Source organism: Eucalyptus grandis, chromosome 6 (genome assembly GCF_016545825.1).
Source record: "Eucalyptus grandis isolate ANBG69807.140 chromosome 6, ASM1654582v1, whole genome shotgun sequence".
Taxonomy (NCBI): domain Eukaryota; kingdom Viridiplantae; phylum Streptophyta; class Magnoliopsida; order Myrtales; family Myrtaceae; genus Eucalyptus; species Eucalyptus grandis.
In genome coordinates this window covers 18,475,587-18,482,765 of record NC_052617.1, presented here as the reverse complement: position 1 = coordinate 18,482,765, position 7,179 = coordinate 18,475,587, and positions in this window count along the sequence as shown.

Here is a 7,179-nt window from a genome sequence, read left to right as displayed (position 1 = left end):
ACTAGACTTTGATGATTTTGATATTGATATACTAATAGCATGGCTGTGCATAGTTGCGGTGGATATGTCTATGCACACGAGAGAACCTATTAGGGATAGCATATTGTTAGGACTCGAATGGATGATGGAGGTTCTTAATGGACATTCGGATATAATATATGAAACTTTTAGAATTGAGAGATACGTCTTTTTCAACCTTTGTGATTTGAATTAGGCAAGAGGTTGGCTGGAAGATCGTCGATATATAAAGGTAAATGAACAAATTGAGATCTTCTTATCTATGATTTGTCACAAGAACTCGATTAGAAATTTATGTGAGAGATTCCAACGTTCGGGACAAACTATAAGCAAATACTTCACTATAGTGTTAAAAGCAATCTCAAACTTGCAAAAGAGATTATTGTACAACCTTCCTTTGATGTTGTTCCAAATGAGATTCTTATAGATCTCAACCATAAACTTTACTTCAAGGTAGGATTTTCATACATTCATTTACAACATCGGTTTCATTTTGTTGCTAATCTTATATAACACTAGTCTTTGATAAAACGACAGTGTTGTGTGGGCACTATTGATGGTACTCATGCTCATGCTTATATTCTTGTGTTAAAGCAAATCCCATTTAGAGACAGAAAATGAATTACCACTCAAAATGTGATGTGTATATGTTCGTTTGATATGAAAATTACTTTTGTGTATGTTGGTTGGGAAGGAACCTTCCAATAATATTTAGGCAATCACCGGATCTTCAATTTATCGAATCAATCTTCGATCAATCAAAGGACTCCGTTTATGTCTTCTCCAGCCATGAGATCTTCTCCAGTTGATAAGGTTAAATCCTCAACGAAACATCCAGTTCTGGATAACCTTTCTTCAACGGATTAGAGCTACTCCTTCACTTGCATCGGGACATGAAGACTTCACTCCTTTCTCCCCGATCTCCCCGTTTCCATGCCTCTGGTGGAGAAGAGTGTTCTTCAGGTTCTCCTTCTTCTCTTCTTTCTTCTTCAGGTCTTTCCTCCTCTTGTTTCTTTTTCAGCTTCTATTTCTTCTTCTTCCTTCTCCTCTGCTTCTTTCGTCATTTGCTCCGATTCTTTCTGTGGAACAGGACGACTTAAATTCTTCAAAGCCAATGCAGAGATGGTGACGTCTTCCTCATCATCTTCATCCTCAACAAGGAGAGCTCTTCTTCTCTTGGATGAAGCAACCATGGGCTCCTTCCATTTTCTTTTAGCTGCGAAGATATTTGATGAGATTTTGCGGGAGTCTTCTCCTTGAATTTCTCCAACTCCTTGCTCAGTTCCTTCGACGCATTTTGGTCACCATTTTCAGACCTACCACCATATGATCGCATGGTCGAACACAAAATATTTATGGAGGTTGAATATTCAGATGTCTGAATAACTTCGTAACAAGGCTTGGATAAGGGAGTTGACCTCTGTCCTTCATCATTACTCTATACATGTGAAACATCACAAGTGTGAGGGAGAGAAAACCTTTTCCAAAGAGAATGACATACATCAACTTGGCCTCGAACTTGAAACATCGATCTTGGAAGTCGATTTCGGTCGGAGGCAATTAATCACAATCTTGTGAAGCAAGATGTTGAATGCACCATCCTTAAGTAGGTGATCTTTTCATATGTTCTTCGTCCTTCACCCGGTTCAAGAGTGGCCGAGCAATAGAAACTTTGATTGGCTGATATCTTCCTCTTTCGACTTCTAACACATTTGCTAGCATATTCATATCCACAACATAATCTTGGTCTTTAACGCTGAACGAGAATCTATTCGCATCCAAAAGCTTAGATTTGAATAGAAATATGCAGTTAATTTAGCATAAGCCTCGTAGAGTCGGGCGGAACTTTTCAAGTTGAAGATAACTGAACTTTTCCCTCAAGTTCATATTCACAGCATCCAGAAAATCAAAATCTACGCTCCTAGGGTTTATCACCCCATGCTTCAGCAATTTAGAGTACAGATCCTTTTGCTCCTTTGATCTGAACAAATCTCCCCTTTTTCCTTGGTTATCAACCGCAACACCCATTTTCGGTTGGAATTGACTGCACAATTTATCATCATCATTCCCATCTACGATTCGGCCCCATTCACGAGGATCACTTGGGATATTTGCAAGGGTTTCCTCGGCCACCCCTTTTCGAGCAATACCCAAACTTTCCATTTTTTTCAGAAAGATATATTCGTTCCCATGTCCTTTATCTTTAAGAAAATCATCAATGAAGTTCAAAGGCAGTGCGAATTCCTTTTAGGGCACGATATAACTGATAAATATAAGCGGGCTTTTGAACTCTTCTGTGTGCATCCTCGATGATTTCTTCTGTTGTTGATCAACGCCTTGAGGACTAGATGGAGGAGAATGACGTCGTTGAGAATGTTGTGGGCTCGCTTTGCGATGCGGAGTCACTTCATCTTCGGTAAGATCGGGAGTGCGTAGGCCCCTCACTCATCTGCCGTGGTCCCCGCTGCTTGCAATTCTCGAAGACTTTCTTGAAGATGACATCTTTCTCGGTTTTGGAAGATTCCTTGCTTGACTTTCCCGGAAAGATGACAACTTTTTGAGGATTGAGCGAAGAAGACAAACGGGAATGGAGGATCGATGCTTTCTAGGGTTTTTGAGAGAAAAGTGAAGAGGAATCGACGGTTCAAGATCGGTTAAAAGAGGGATAAAACGAACCGTCATAAAGGAAATAAAATATGCCTTTTCAAAATAACTGTCTTTTTCCGCAAAAATAGCCATTTCAAAAATAACTTCCCTTTTGAAAATGAAACGATGCAATATTTTCGTCAATTAAATATAGCAACAATTTAAACACGGTCGACAATCGTACCTTTCCAAGTTGAGATTCAAGAGAGAAAGACTTACGGTCGACGGACGTACCAAGGCCGTCTTTCGGATAAAGTCTTGTAAGTTCCGAGTCGAAAGTCTTTAGACTTTGATATCCTCATACCTCAAAATGTTGAGTCTCGAGCGTATAGACTCAAATTGATTTTTCTCCAAAGGCTTTGTGAATATATCCGCCATTGATTCTTTGAGTCAACAAATTGAATTGAAACATCTCCATTTTGAACATGGTCTCTTATAAAATGATGTCGAATCTCTATGTGCTTTGCTCTTGAGTGGAGAATTAGATTTTTTTGGTGAGGTTGATAGCGCTGGTGTTGTCGCAATTAATCTCGGTGCATGAGTCTTCAATTTCAAAGTCTCTTAGCCGTTGTTTTATCCATAGAATTTGTGAACAGACGGCTTCCCGGAGCTACATACTGCGCTACATTGTTGAAAGAGACACGGTGCTTTGTTTCCTTGAAAACCAAGACACTGTCACCTTTCCAAGCAAATCGGCAAGTTCCCAGTACTCTTTCTATCAACTCGCAACCCCGATCTGCGTCCGAATATCCCCGGGAGAAGATTAAAGTCTCCTTCTTAGGATACCAAAGACCGATGCTTGATGATGAAGCAACATATTTAATGATGCGTTTAGCAGCATTGAGATGGGATTCTCTAGGATCGATTGAAACCTAGCACGAGATGCAAACACTCAACAAGATGTCGGGTCTAGAAGCGGCAAGATAAAGGAGTGAACCAATGATGCTTCTGTACAACTTTTGATCAACTTTCTTTCCCTTCTTCATCTTTGTCTATCTTCAAAGAACTTGACATCGGTATGTCGGTCTTTTTGCATTTTCCAGTCAAATCTTTTGACAAGATCATTAACATATTTTCTTGATAAATAAAGGTTTCTTCCTTCAATTGTTTTACTTGAAGACCAAGAAAGAATGTTAACTCTCCCATCATACTCATTTCAAATTCATCCCGCATAGACTTAGAAAATTTCTTGCACATATTTTCATTAGAAGATCCGAAAATAATGTCGTCCACATATATTTGAACAAGTAAGAAACTTTTGTTCTCCTTTTTGATAAATAAAGTTGTATCCACTTTACCTTTGACAAAACCATTTTGTATTAAAAACTTACTTAATCGTCAGGTACCAAGCTCGAGGTGCTTGCTTTAAACCATCTGAGCCTTCTTCGATCGAAGGCGAGTCCGGGCTTCTTTAGGTCTTCAAACCACGGTGGTTGTTCCACATAAACTTCCTCTTGGATGACTCCATTTAGGAAGGCGCTTTTGACGTCCATTTGGAATAACTGAAATTCTTATAACAAGCAAACGCAAGTAATAGTCGAATAGCTTCTAACCTTGCTCTTTTGGAGCGTAAGTCTCATCATAGTCTATTCCTTCTTCTTGCGTATATCCCTTGGCCACGAGTCTTGCTTTGTTTCGTCTTTACTTTTCCTTTCTCATTCATCTTGTTTCGAACACCCATTTAGCTCCAATAACGGTTTTACCTTTTGGTTTGGATGTCAATTCCCAGGACATCATTAATCTTTGCCGAACTCGAGCTCTTCTTGCATAGCTTCAATCCAGCTTTCATCAGACAAAGCTTCTTCTATGCTTTTTGGTTCAATTTCATAAACGAGCTACAGCATTAGACTCTTCTCGCCTTTTGGATCTGGTGCGAATTCCTTCATTAATTTTGCCGATTATAAGATCTTTGGGATGATGGACTTATGCTTCCGGTTACTTGTTGATATGTTTGTTTGATGATCTCTCTTTGATTGAATCTTCACGAACATCCTGATGCTGGTTTTCCAGAGTCTGAGATGCTTCTTGAGTCGTAAGCTTTGGAAGGTGCAGGAGCGAGTTCGAGACTCTTCTTGATGAGTCTGACTTGATTCATCTTGTGTTGAGTCTTGAAATTTGACATTTATTGACTCCTCCACGGTGGCTGTTCTTGTTATAGACTCGAAGGCTTTGCTTGATGTAGAATATCCAAGGAAGATACCTTCATCGATCTTTCTTCAAACTTACCAACTCGATCTTTTGCATTTTTCAATATAAAACATTTGCAACCAAATACATGAAAGTATGAAACAATAGGCTTCTTATCTTTGAACAATTCGTAAGGGATTTTCTCTAGAATAGGTCTTAAGAAGACTCTATTGATGATATAACAAAAGGCTGTTGAAATGTGCTTCAGCCCAAAATCGTAAAGAAATCTTGCTTTCTATTAAAAGAGTTCTAGCCATTTCTGAAGAGATCTGTTCTTTCCACAACTCCATTTCTTTGAGGAGTATATGGAGAGGAGAACACATGATTAAAGCCAGATTCATCACAAAATTTTGTAAAATCTTGATTTTCAAATTCACCTCCATGATCTCGTTCTTATACAAGAGATAACACAGCCTTTTTCATTTTGAACATTTTTAGCAAACTTTTCAAAATACGAGAAGGTTTCGGACTTACTTGCAAAGAAATATACCCAAGTAAAGCGGAGTAATCGTCCACAATTACTAGGCAATATTTCTTACCTCCACTACTCGTGTTACGGTTGGTCCGAAGAGATCCATATGCAGCAAATCGTAGTACATGATTAGTAGAGACATGATTTATTGGCTTGAATGAATTTCTTACCTGCTTTCCCAGGGATACATGGAGTGCATGGATCGGTCTTTTGATAAGGTAATTTGGGTAGTCCTCGAACAAGCTGCTTTGATGAGATTTTGGCTAATTGCTTCATGTTGACATGCCCAAGCTTTCGTGCCATAAGCTTGCTTCGTCTTGAATTGAGATAAAACATTGCGATTCATTTGGTTTCACATCCAGAAGATAAATGTTTCCATGTCTACGACCCATGAAAGATCGAGTAGAGTCTTTACTCGATTCAACATATTCTTTCTTGAAAAAGATCTTGAAACCGGTATCACACAATTGACCCGATCTTTGAGAAGATTGTAATTGAGTCCTTCCACTAAGGAAACATTACTTATTGTGAGATTTCCAATTTTAACAGTTCCAAATCCCACAATACTTCCTTTCTTGTTTCCTCCAAATGAAACTTTTCCACCATTTACTTGAGCAAGTTTTATGAAACATTTTGAGTCTCCCGTCATGTGTCTTGAGCATCCCCGTCAAGATACCACTTTACCTTTCTCTTGACGGTGACCTGCATTTAAAAAAGAGTCTCAAGCTTTCTTTGGTACCCAAACTTTCTTGGGTCCTTTGGTGTTAGTAACATAAGCAGTATTAGCCCATATTTTCTTAACAGGTTTCCAAACCATAGGACACTCTTTTTCAAAATGATCCTGTTGTTACATTTTGAACATTTTAGAGCATTTCTACCTACAGATTTAACAAAGACTTTCTTGAAGTGATTTTTGTAAACCTCACTCGAGAGTCTTTTCTTAATTCTTTCTTTTACTTTAGGGAAATCAATCAGGGGAATTGTTTCTTCTGTCATACCTAGACCAGACTTATTGAAGTAAGGTCTTTGTGCTGAAAGAATTTTCTCAAGTTTTTCAGACCCTATTGAAAATTTCTTTGATATATTTGATAAGTCTGTTTTTAAAAAGACATTTTCTTTTGAAAGATTATCTCCATTTTCTTTAAGATTGGAAATAGTCAAGTCTAGACTTTTAACTCTTTCTATTAAAACATTTTCCTTTTGTTTTAGAGTTGAGTTTTCCTTTTTTAGTTCGGAAATTCTTTTGAGAGAAGTCTTAAGACTAAAACATAATTCATCAATATATTTAGAAACTTTGACAGGAATTTTAATATCACTTGCCTCAAATTCACTGTCTGAGTCTGATCCAGAGTTTGAGTCTGATTGTGCCATCAGACATAGATTGGCATATTCATTATCACTTTCTTCACACTCTGTGTCACTCCATGTTTCGGCTTTGAGAGCTTTTCGAAATCTTTCAGCTTTTCCTTTCTTCTTCTTCAGAAGAGGACAGTTGGGTCTGATGTGTCCCTTTTTCTTACATTCAAAGCAGACTATGTCTTTATTTGGTTCCTCATCATCAACAGACTTGGTCTGCTGTCTTTGAAAGCTTTGTTTCTTTGAGTTGAACCTTCTTCCTTTTCTATTCAGTTTTACGAATCTTCTTATCATGAGAGCAAGCTCCTCATCGTCCATATCTTCTTCAGAATTTGTATCATCAAAATCATCATTTGATTTTAATGCAATGGATTTCTTACCTTTTGGATCTTCATCTTCATTGATCCGTTCCACTTCATAAGACGAAGAGTTCCAATTAGCTCGTCGACGAGATAGTGGCATAATTCTTTGCGTCTCTCTTATCGAAGTCTTTATGTGAT